General features: G+C 45.7%; 1 long non-coding RNA gene across 1 annotated transcript; it reads right to left on the bottom strand.

Annotated features, from left to right (window-relative positions):
• Positions 1-317: 317 nt before the first annotated feature.
• LOC149307563 (uncharacterized) lies at positions 318-12,187 on the bottom strand. The gene is made up of 3 exons (XR_016282413.1): positions 11,646-12,187; positions 5,227-7,388; positions 318-2,280 (listed from the first exon to the last, which is right to left on the bottom strand). It is a non-coding gene; the product is annotated as an uncharacterized LOC149307563 (long non-coding RNA).
• Between the last annotated feature and the right edge of the window lie 798 nt (positions 12,188-12,985).

Raw genomic sequence — 12,985 nt, 5'->3', positions numbered from 1 at the left:
AACACATTTGCTAATAGGGATACATTGGGGAACACATGCCAATAGGGAATCACAGGGAAACACCTGCCCATAGGGAAACACAGGTGAACATTTGCCCATAGGGAAACACAGGGGAACATTGGCCCATAAGGAAACATTGGGTCACACCTGCCTATACGGAAAGATGGGTGTACATTTGCCCATAAGGAAACATTGGGGAACGCCTGCGCATAAAGAAACATTGGGGAATGCCTGCCCAAAGGGAAACATTGGGGAATGCCTGCCCCTAGGGAAAGATAGGGGAACACCTGCCCATAGGGAAAGATAGGTGAACACCTGCCCATAGGGAAAGATAGGGGAACACCTGCCCATAAGGAAACATTGGGGAACACCTGCCCATAGGGAAAGATAGGGGAACACCTGCCCATAGGGAAACATTGGGGAACGCCTGTCCATAGGGAAACATTGGGGAACATTTGGCCATAAGGAAACATTGGGGAACACCTGCCCAAAGGGAAACATTGGGGAACACCTACCCATAGGGAAAGATAGGGGAACACCGGCCCATAAGGAAACATTGGGGAACATTTGCCCATAGGGAAAGATAGGGGAACACCGGCCCATAAGGAAACATTGGGGAACGCCTGCACATAAGGAAAGATTGGTGAACATTTGCCCATAAGGAAACATTGGGGAACGCCTGTCCATAGGGAAACATTGGGGAACATTTGCCCATAAGGAAACATTGGGGAACACCTGCCCAAAGGGAAACATTGGGGAACATTTGCCCATAGGGAAAGATAGGGGAACACCGGCCCATAAGGAAACATTGGGGAATGCCTGCCCATAGGGAAACATTGGTGAACACCGGCCCATAAGGAAACATTGGGGAACATTTCCCCATAGGGAAAGATAGGGGAACACCGGCCCATAAGGAAACATTGGGGAACGCCTGCCCATAGAGAAACATTGGGGAACATTTGCGCATGAGGAAACATTGGGGAACACCTGCCCAAAGGGAAAGATTGGGGAAAGCCTGCCCATAAGGAAACATTGGGGAATGCCTGCCCATAAGCAAACATTGGACAACAATTGCCCATAGGGAAACATTGTGGAGGGCTTGACCATAGGGAAGCACACTGAAAGCTCTCAGCATTAGTTTGTTCCTTGACAAATATTGAAGTATTATTCATTTAGCATCCTTGCCCTTCAGCCAAAAAAGTCCTAAAGTTGGGGTTCCCTGCCCTATGGCTTACAATCTATTGGGGGTGGGGGGGCCATGTCCAGCGGAGACCGTCTCTTCCTTCCTTCCTCCGTAGGGGATGGAGCCGGGGCCGCCTCTTCCTCCCTCCCTCTGGGCTGGACACTCCCTTCCTCGCCTGCTGCTGCTGCTGCGTCTGGGCCTGGATGCGCCTGACTCTCCCTCTGGACCTCCGAAGGGGCAGCCTTGGCACCTGGGACCTCGGTGGCGTTGGAAGAAAGAGAGGAATCAGAGGCGGCACAAGTGGCCCACCTCCAAACCCAGGGTCCAGGGTCCCAGGAGTTTCCGTGGGGCAGGCAGTGCTGGCTTTTGGGGGGGCTGCCGCTCTCCTCCTGGGCCTCAGCCGCCGTTCGGGGCTCTCTTTGGGAAAGAAAGGAGACGGCAGGGAGGTCCAGAGGGGTCCCAGGGGCAGGGGCAGGGGACAAGTGCTGGTGCTCCCTCATTTCAACCAAAACCCTGACAAAAACTACCATCAAAGACCACTGAGAAGAAGAAACCACACAAGATCGCTTTTTAGCCGCGGCGCTAAAGTGCCACGCTAAAAGGCCAACCCAACGACCGCTACGCAACAAGACTTCCCTAAACCACACTTCGAAAACCTTGCTATGCAACAACTTCATCTGCTCAGAGAGAGACAAAAGACAGGATGCAGCGTTTGTGTTAATGGTGGGGTTCCTTTTAGTGTTTGTGTTAGTGTTAGTAGGGATGAGTGTTAGTATCTGAGCAGCAGACCAATTGAGACCAGCACCACCACTTGTCCCCTGCCCTTCCCAGCTGGGACCCAAAAGGAAAGCCTAAACGATGGCTGGGAAGTGAGGCCCTCGAACAGCAGCCAGGGGCACCAGGAGGCAGCCGGGCGGTGGCTCCGGAGGAAGAGGGGCCACCAAAGTCAGCCAGCAAGGCCTCTGAGGAAAAAAACCTACCTGGAAGACGTCCTCGAAATCAGCGAGGCCCTACCTGCTCAAAGTCTGCCCTGAACCCAGATCCCTACCGGAAAGGTAAGCGCCTTCAGAGGGATCCTCTGCAACTGGGAAACCTGACTAAAAACAAAAATGGACAACGAACGGTCAGTGAACCAAAGCAAAGCTCCTCTGAAGAAATCCTGCCAAGAAAACCCAAGTCCTTTCTGACTTACGGAGGGCCCAAGGCAAACCTATCGGCGGGTTTCCTAAGCCGCTTTCTTCAGAGGGAGGGTTGCCATTGCGATCCTCTGAGGCTGAGACAGTGTCGCCTACCCAGGATCAGCCCACAGCTTACATGGCTGAGCCGGCATTTGAACCCTGGTCTCCATAGCCATACTCCAGCGTCCAAACCACAACTCCACACTGGCTTTTTAAGGTGAACTGCCATAAATCGAATAAGAGATACTCCAGCTATTCTGCTGCTCTGGACAATCATAACACCAGGCTCTCCCCAAACTATACATCCCAGCTTTCCACAGAAGGAACCATGGCAGTGAAAGTGGAATCAATACGCTGACATATGTCTGTGCGGGTGCGCGCACACACATGCAGATGCGCTAGGCTTAGGGGCAAAAGACCCCCGTGAATATGGAAAACCCGCAAACAATAAAAACGCCATGTTTTTACCTGAGACGACGCCTCTCTAGAAATCTCTAGGTCTTCCGGTGCAAATCTGCGCTCATCATCCAACAGACACTGACCACAGAACTGCACAGAAGGACTTACAAAGGCCTACTAGAGTGTTCTATTAATCTCTAGGTCCTCCAGTGCAACTCTATGGTCAACGTCCGACAGACACGGACCACAGAACTGCGCTGGAGGAGCTACAAAGGCCTAGGAGAGTGTTCTCTCTAGGAACCTATACATTCTCCGTGGCAACTCTCGGGTCAACATCCGACAGACACTGACCATAGAACTGCGCTAGAGGAGCTGCAAAGGCCTAGTAGAGTGTCCTCTCTGGGAATCTCAAGCCCATCCAGGGCAACTCTGTGGCCAACGTCCGACAGACACTGACCATAGAACTGCGCTGGAGGAGCTACAAAGGCCTAATAGAGTGTCCTCTCTAGGAATCTGTAGCCCCTCCGGGGCAACTCTGCGGTCAACGTCCGACAGACACTGACCATAGAACTGCGCTGGAGGAACTACAAAGGCCTAGTACAGTCTCCTCTCTATGAACCTATAGGTTCCCCGTGGCAGCTCTGTGGCCAACGTCCGACAGACACTGACCACAGAACTGCGCTGGAGGAGCTACAAAGGCCTAGTACACTCTCCTCTCTAGGAATCTCTAGCCCCTCCAGGGCAACTCTGGGGTCAACGTCCGACAGACACTGACCACAGAACCGCGCTGGAGGAGCTACAAAGGCCTAGTAGAGTATCCTCTCTATGAACCTATAGGTTCTCCGTGACAACTCTGTGGCCAACGTCCGACAGACACTGACCACAGAACTGCGCTGGAGGAGCTACAAAGGCCTAGTACACTCTGCTCTCTAGGAATCTGTAGCCCCTCCAGGGCAACTCTGCGGTCAACGTCCGACAGACACTGACCATAGAACTGCGCTGGAGGAGCTATAAAGGCCTAGTACACTGTCCTTTCTAGGAATCTCTATCCCTCCAGGGCAACTCTGTGGCCAACGTCCGACAGACACTGACCACAGAACTGCGCTGGAGGAGCTACAAAGACCTAGTAGAGTGTCCTCTCTATGAACCTATAGGTTCCCCGTGGCAACTCTGTGGCCAACGTCCGACAGACACTGACCACAGAACTGCGCTGGAGGAGCTACAAAGGCCTAGTACACTCTCCTCTCTAGGAATCTGTAGCCCCTCCGGGGCAACTCTGCGGTCAACGTCCGACAGACACTGACCATAGAACTGCGCTGGAGGAACTACAAAGGCCTAGTACAGTCTCCTCTCTATGAACGTATAGGTTCCCCGTGGCAGCTCTGTGGCCAACGTCCGACAGACACTGACCACAGAACTGCGCTGGAGGAGCTACAAAGGCCTAGTACACTCTCCTCTCTAGGAATCTCTAGCCCCTCCAGGGCAACTCTGGGGTCAACGTCCGACAGACACTGACCATAGTACCGCGCTGGAGGAGCTACAAAGGCCTAGTACACTCCCCTCTCTAGGAATCTCTAGCCCCTCCAGGGCAACTCTGCGGTCAACGTCCGACAGACACCGACCATAGAACCGCGCTGGAGGAGCTACAAAGGCCTAGTAGAGTATCCTCTCCATGAACCTATAGGTTCTCCGTGGCAACTCTGTGGCCAACGTCCGACAGACACTGACCACAGAACTGCGCTGGAGGAGCTACAAAGGCGTAGTACACTCTCCTCTCTAGGAATCTCTAGCCCCTCCAGGGCAACTCTGCGGTCAACGTCCGACACACACTGACCATAGAACTGGGCTGGAGGAGCTACAAAGGCCTAGTACACTCTCCTCTCTAGGAATCTGTAGCCACTCCAGGGCAACTCTGCGGTCAACATCCGACAGACACGGACCACAGAACTGCGCTGGAGGAGCTACAAAGGCCTAGTAGAGTGTCCTCTCTATTAACCTATAGGTTCCCCGTGGCAACTCTGTGGCCAACGTCCAACAGACACTGACCATAGAACTGCGCTGGAGGAGCTACAAAGGCCTAGTACACTGTCCTTTCTAGGAATCTCTATCCCTCCAGGGCAACTCTGGGGTCGATGTCCGACAGACACTGACCATAGAACTACGCTGGAGGAGCTACAAAGGCCTAATAGAGTGTTCTCTCTAGAAACCTATAGGTTCTCCATGGCATCTCTGGGGTCAACGTCCGACAGACACCGACCATAGAACTGCGCTGGAGGAGCTACAAAGGCCTAGTAGAGTGTCCTCTCTAGAAATCTCTAGGTCCTGCAGTGCGACTCTAGGTAAAGTTGACCACACAGTGGCACTGGAGGAAAGCAGATATCCCTAGAGAACACATTAATCAAACCTATAAATGATCAAAGCCGCAAGTATGGACGGATGAGTGTACACACACACACACGTACTTACAATTGAGTAAAGGATCGAGTCCAGTGGAGACTGTCTCTTCCATCATCCATGGCTGGTGCTGATTGGTCGGGGTCGTCGTCCTCCTCGGCCGGACCCTTCCTTTCCTTCTTCTCCGCCTGGATGGCGTGCGGCTCTCTCTCGAGGCATAGGGACAAAGAGATGGGGGGAAAAAAAAGGTTCAGCGTACAGCTGTGGGGTGACAAAGGGGTGCCCTGGCTGTTCTCCTTAGCCCCTAGCCTTAACATCTTGCTCAGTGGGTTCCTCCCGTTTCTACCAAGGCCCCTTGGCTGCCACTCTCACGGCCTCAGACCTGTCCTTACCTGCCTCCTCCTCCCATTAACTTTGGCCTGCTCTAGAGAAGAACGCATTGCATTTAGCTCAGCCTCTATAAGCCAGCCCCCCCCCCCCCCCCAGCTAAACCATGGCCCTCCCGACTGGCTTTTAAAATGAGGGAGGGCCATCCTCCTTCCGGAACGGCAGAGAAAGAACCCAGGCGATGTTAAGCACCACGTTCAGAGAAGCCAGGTTCGGACTACTTCACAGAAACCCTTTCCTCACTGACCTCCTAACCTTCATCCCCAGCCAGTGCTCTTGGCCTAATTCTAACTACGATGGGACCCTGTCTACACCATGCAACGCACCAGGAAACCCGGAATCCCTCCCCGTATTTCTGCCCATGGATCCCGATTAGAGAACGCACCCCAGTCCAGCTGTTTCCCTTTCCCATCTCCGTTCTTCCCACTGTCTCTCTTCCAAAAGGTCCAGTTGCAGCTTAGAGAACGAATGGCCAGGGAGGGCAAAAGGCTCCGCGACCAGTTTGGGGGCGCTGGGGTCGGAGGGGAGCCCCAGAGGAAATCCCCCCCAACCCCTCCTGCTGCCATGCAGGTCCAGTCAGCAAAGGTGCTCCTGGAAGGCTGGATTTTAAAGGGACTTCCTTCAAAGGAGGAGTCTGCAGTCCGGCTTCTGCCTCTTTCTCCTTCTGCCCAGAGAAAGGTTTGCCCGATGCGGACCAGAGAGCCATTCCTGGCGGAGGATGCCAAGAGCCACGCTGGAGGGGAGCGAGGAAAGGCGCCCCTGCCGTCGCGGGGAACGCCACGGAGGCCGGCCGTCTTGGTCGCCAGAGGGGCCTGGCAGGGCTTGCGGGATTAGAAGGGAGAGGGGTCTGGGAGGACCTTGGAGGCTGACTGGAAGAGGCATCTTCCAGTTAATCCCAAAGGTGCCATCCTGGTTTCAGGGGGCTTGTCAGGTTTAAGCAGGGAAGCTATTTATCGGGGTGGGTTTTTTTAAAACAAACAAATTAAATACAAATAAATAAGAAAATAATAAACTAAAATAAAAAAATACACGGTGGCCCTGAAAACTATTTAATTCTGTCGTTTCATCTGGGGATTTTATTTTATTTTAGGGTTTTTAACATAAAAGTCTGGGAGCAAGATGGCGGGTCCCCACGGCGTCCCCCACGGCCAGGGATGCCGCTCTGCCTTGGGCAAACGGTCAGAAAGGCTCTGCCCAGAAGGCCAAAGGGACTGAAGCCGCTGCAGCGCCCCAAAACGGAGGCGGAGAGTTTCGCCCCCCCGGGAGATTAGCCCTCCAAGCTGCAAGGGGACGTTTCGGAAGAGAAACAACGGGACGGCCGATTGGACAAAGAAACGGCTGAATTGAGCCACGCCCTCAGAATCTAAATCCAGGGACAGACCTATGGGCAGAGACGACGGTTTCTCGGGGCGCCGCGTCTGCTCACAAAGGTCCCATGGCAGTTGGAAGTCAGGGTTTCTAGGCCATTGCTCTTCCCCTGCTCCGTGCCAACGAAACGCTACCTGAAACTGTGGCGGACACCTTCCTTGGCAGCGGCTGATCCGAAGTCTGTCCGACGGTTCGAGGCATTTTACAACGCATTGAATCGATGCTGAACCTACGGAAGGGAGTTGCTCTGTGTCTCTCTGTCTTTCTGTCTGTGAAGCATTCTCCTTCATGCTACAAGGCCTTGTCTTCACCGAGTTGACTGCAGCTTCCATCCTCAGCTGGGCACTGTTTTCAGGGGTTCTCCTTTCTTCTCTCTTGCTTTCCTGGCTCTTCCTTTCTTCCTTCCTTCTCTGTTCTTTTCTTCCCTCTGCCTTTCCTTTTTTCCTCAAAGACTTTCAGGTTTCGTTCTGCCTCAAGCCCTGTGATGGGAGAAAAGCAGAGCATAAAATCAATGGACGCAAACAGAATGACAAAGCCTGCCTTCCTTCCTTCCTTCCTTCCTTCCTTCCTTCCTTCCTTCCTTCCGTTTGCCTGCCTCACAAATCTATAGGCATACTTCTTAGATATACTATCTAAATAAACAAGACGTATTCTTCACCAAATAAGCAAAATAAAACTGTGTTTCTGAGGCTGAGAGAGTGTGACTAGCCAAAGGTCGCCCATTCGGTTCCATAGCCCTCCCAAGAAAGACACACAAAAACCCCAAGAGTCTCTCAGTTTGAGTGACGCTTTGAACTGTAGATCTGAAACAGACACAGAAAGACCACCTCTGCAAAGACCATATTATAATTAAATAAAACACATACACAAAGAAATAAAAATGTACAATACAGGCATATCTAATAAATAAAATAAACGTGTAATAATACAATATGAAATAAAAACATAGAAAATAATTAAATTACTGTTTATTATATTTTAATTATTTTAATTATATATACATACATATATACATATATATATATATATAAACATTAAAATAATTAAAATATAATAGTGAATTATTGTATTATAAAAAATTATAATGAAATAAAAAATATAAATAAAAACATACAATATATGTATGATTAAAATAATTACAATATAATAATAAATTATTTTACTATTATATTAAAATAAAAGACATATACAAAGAAATAAAAACGTACAATACATGCATGTCTAATAAATAAAATAAACATAATAATATAATATAAAATAAAAACATAGAAAATAAGTAGTATTATTGTTTATTAAATTTTAATTATTTTAATTATATATATATATATATATATATATATATACATATATATAAAACATTAAAATAATTAAAATATAATAAAATATTTTACAATAACATAAAAGCCATATACAAAGAAATAAAAATGTACAATACACACATAGCTAATAAATAAAATAAAAATATAAGAATATAAATTAAAAACATATATAATAAATAAAATTATTATTTATTATATTTTAATTGTTATATATATATATATATATATATAAAAATACACAGATATATAATAAATATAATGAAACATCAAAATAAAATAAAATTAGAATAAAACCAAAAAATATCAAAACAAATAAAAATATACAATATATACAGTATATACAGATACATATATATATATCTCAGAATAGAATATAATAAAATAAAAAATGCTATATATATATATATATATATATATATATATATATGGGAAATATAATAAAACTTTATGAATAAAATATTTTAAAATATAGTAACATTATAAAATAAAACACATATATAAATCAAATATAATAACATTATAGTAAAATAAATGCATAAAATAAACAATATATAATTATAAAATAAAATATATCAAAATATTACAAAATATAGTAAAAAATAATAAATAAAAATAAAGTATATAATAAGACTTTAAAAATATAATAAACTTATAATACAATAAATAGAAGTATCCATACATGTGGATATAATAAAAATATAATAATAAAGTCTTCTAAAATAAAATAAAAATATTATAAAATAAAATAAGCATATAATAAAAATAAAAACATACCATGGTAGACACACATAGAATTAAAATATGCTTTAAAATATTATAATACATAATTAAATAACTACACATTTCTACTATTCCCACACTGTAGAAAGAATGCAGTTTGACACCACTTTAACTGCTATGGCTCCACCCTACAGAACTCTGGATTTGTAGCGTGGCGAGAAGGCTAAAGACCTTGTGAAGCAACAAATCCCAGGTTTCCGTAGGATGGAGCTACAACACTTAAAGTGGTGTCAAACTTGCATTATTTCAACAGTGTAGTGAATGATTCCCAAACTTTGGCCTTCCAGCTGTTTTGGACTTCATCTCCCTGAATGGCATGTCATTGGCCAAGATGGCTGAGGCTTCTGGGATCTGAAGTCCCAAACACCTGGAGAACCAGAGTTTGGGAATCACTGGATGCACCCTAGAATACATAATCCACTAGTAGATAACAGTCGTCCAAAGTGGCTTACCCACAACCAGGAAAACCAAGCAGTCTCTGTTCTCAGATTACCATCTTTACCAGGACTGGGCAAAGTGCAGATGTTTGCCAGATGTTTTTGGGCTACAGCTCTCAACATAGCCCACCATTAGCTATGCCGACTAGGACCACCGCTCTCAAAAGGCAAACACAGAAGGCAAAGGAGATGGGGAAGGAAAAGGTATTGGCAAAACCAATTCATCTTTCATCAGGGTTTGTGGAACGGCTTTGCTTCCTTCCTCCAAAATCTTTTATGGAAAGCTCCAAGGGGTTCCATTCTAGAACTTCAGGATGCAAAGCACATACTTTGCCATACAACCCTTGAGTAGAGGGCTTCCCGCAATATAGCATGCAATGCTACCTTATACACATAACATGGAATGGAAATGTTACTTTTTGGGGTGGTGCTTTGCAGAATCCCCCAACAGGCAAGGCCAGTGGCTTTGTTCATATAGTTCTTATATGCATTCAAGCCACTTCTGACTTATGGCAACCCTAAAGGGAAGCTATCATGGGGTTTTCTTGGCAAGTTTTGTTCAGAGGGGTTTGACATTTCCTTCTCCTGAGGCTGACTATAGGCCTGTTACAGACTGCCAAAATAAAGCTGCTTGGGGTCTCTTTGGAGGTATGCTGTTTAAATGATGCATGCATCCTAAAAATCCGGAAGCTGCACCAAAGCTGCCCTCCAGTGCTTAGGAATGGAGTGTGGCTTTGGCGCGACCTCTGGACTCTTAGGACCCATGCGTCATTTAAACAGCATACCTCCAAAGAGACCCCAAGCAGCTTTATTTTGGCAGTCTGTAACAGGCCATAGATTCATTTAGCAGCTCTTTCACATTGCTGAAATAAAGCTGACACATGGTATAGCGGTTGAAGCCTTAGACTCTGGAGACCAGGGTTCAAATCCTGGCTCAGCCATGTAAACCCACTGGGTGACCCTGGGCAAGTCGCACTCTCTCAGCCTCAGAGGATGGCAACGGCAAACCTCCTCTGAACAAAACTTGCCGAGAACACCTTGAGTCGGAAACGACTTGAAGGCACACAACAACAACAACAACACTTTAACTCTCATGGCTCCATCCTGTGGAATCCTGGGAGCTGTAGTTTGGCAAGCCTGATCTGTCAGAGAGCTCTTCTGCCTCCCCAAACTACGTGTCCCAGGTTTCTGCAGGATGGAATCATGGCAGTTAAATTGCTGTTAAATGTCTTTATTTCTGCAACGCTCTGTGTCGTCTGCTAACTGGTTGGTACAGCTACAATTCATAGCTTCAATCACTGGAAGAGATCACCTGGAGATCACTTTGGATCCTGCCTCAGCCATCCCACCCTATTCTGCTTCCTCTTCTCTTTGGAGGGGAAGAGAGAGCAGGAACAAGAATTTGCTGCTCCAGAAGTCCTATCTTTCCCCCTTGTCTCCCAAGATCTGCCTGAAATTAAATAGGCCTATTGTGTCGAACCCAGCCAGGTCTCCTTGACGAAACAATGCCAAAAAATATCAAAAACAAATAAAAATATACAATATATACAGTATATACAGATACATATATATATCTCAGAATAGAATAGAATAAAATAAAAAATGCTATATATATATATATATATATATATGGGAAATATAATAAAAGTTTATGGATAAAATATTTTAAAATATAATAACATTATAATAAAATAAAACACATATATAAATCAAATATAATAACATTATAATAAAACAAATGCATAAAATATACAATATATAATTATAAAATAAAATATATCAAAATATTACAAAATATAGTAAAAAATAATAAATAAAAATAAAGTATATAATAAGACTTTAAAAATATAATAAACTTATAATACAATAAATAGAAGTATCCATACATGTGGATATAATAAAAATATAATAATAAAGTCTTATAAAATAAAATAAAAATATTATAAAATAAAATAAGCATATAATAAAAATAAAAACATACCATAGTAGACACACATAGAATTAAAATATGCTTTAAAATATTATAATACATAATTAAATAAAATGAACTTACAATAGAAATAAATATAAATGTACAATACATATCATATGTACAATAAACATAATAAACATATATATCTATATATAAGTAAAACTTGACTTTAAACCTGCCCTTCCTTGCCCCTGAGGAGAAACCCCCCCGCGTTCCCTTGCCCCTCACCCTTCCAAAAGCCTCAGTCCGCTTCGAAGCGACCCAGAGAACGTTGTTCCCTCACACTGTACGGAAAGCCGCCTTGGTCACACTGCCCCGCCCTCTTCTCCGCTCGCGAATCCTATTGGCCCCGGCGGCTGCGCGTCACGCGGTAACAGCCACTCCGGAAGAAGCGCGGGAAAGCACCGCTGCCTTATCTCCAAGGGCCCAGACCGATCTCTGCCTTCCCTGACGACTGCGCCTGCGACATTCCCCCCCCCCGACGAAGGAACCCGCCTTTTTCTTCTTCTGCCCCGCAACAAGCTTCTCATTGGCCGCCCTTCCTGCCTGTCAGGAGCTTCTCAAGAGCTCGTCAATAGCGCCTGCCGATTTCCCCTCACGAAATGGCTGCCTTTGGGCTACCTTTTCTCCATTTACTGTATTTTTTACTGTACTCCCCCCTTTTAAAAAAGATTTAAATTTTTATATTTTTTATTTTATATTATAAATCAGGCTTGACATTTTAATTATTCGATAACATGAAATAGAAATGGAAAATGTTTAAAAACAAATAAGAATAAAATCAGACAACCGTATTATATATATAATATATGATATAGAAATGAAGTCAGTTCGCTTTAACGAATGAAAGACTGGACGCCTCTCCAGCCTTCTTTCCTCTCGCCTGGCCTTACAAAGGCGAGGTGTTATTTCCCTTTAGCTTGCAATGCCTGAGTGGAGACACAGGAGGGCGACAGGGAGCCCTTCATTCCAATGACTGCAAGGCCATTCTGAGAGGCCCGGCCCTCCGAGCGCGGATGGCTAGAGCGTCGCCACGGACATGGTCTACCACCCCCATCTTACAGGGCCGGCCCTCTAATACTTGTTCCTACAACGTCTCCACGGCGACGCTCTAGCCTTCCCCCACTCTGTGGCAAGCCCTCTAAGGTGGGGTTCCTAGACCGCCTCCGTGTCGACGCTCTAGCCATATGCGCTCGGAGGGCCGGCCCTCTAAGAGATGTTTACCAGGCTGTCTCCGTGGCGACGCTCTAGCCTTTTCGCACGCCCTGACAGACCCTGCGAGATGTCCACTCCTAGAGCGGCTCAGAATAGGGTTTGGGGGGGGGGCTCTGCGGGGGCGGGGGAGCCCTTTCAGACCGGCGCCGCAGACTTCGGAATGAAACGCCATCGCAGAGCCTATTAACTCCCCGGCGCCCTCCTGTGTCTCCGCTGAGGCATAGCAACACCAAGTTAAAATAGATTCATTCTCCACAATAAAAAGTATGAAATATACCTTAAATTTCAATTAAATATAAAATATAAATTACAATAAAGAATAAAATATTGATAAAAATGTTATTTACTTACGG

Source organism: Sceloporus occidentalis, unplaced genomic scaffold (genome assembly GCF_023333645.1).
Source record: "Sceloporus occidentalis isolate IW3139 unplaced genomic scaffold, rSceOcc1.0.p SCAF_9, whole genome shotgun sequence".
Classification (NCBI taxonomy): domain Eukaryota; kingdom Metazoa; phylum Chordata; class Lepidosauria; order Squamata; family Phrynosomatidae; genus Sceloporus; species Sceloporus occidentalis.
Note: the sequence above shows the minus strand (reverse complement) of the source record. Positions and strands in the feature narration are given on the sequence as shown.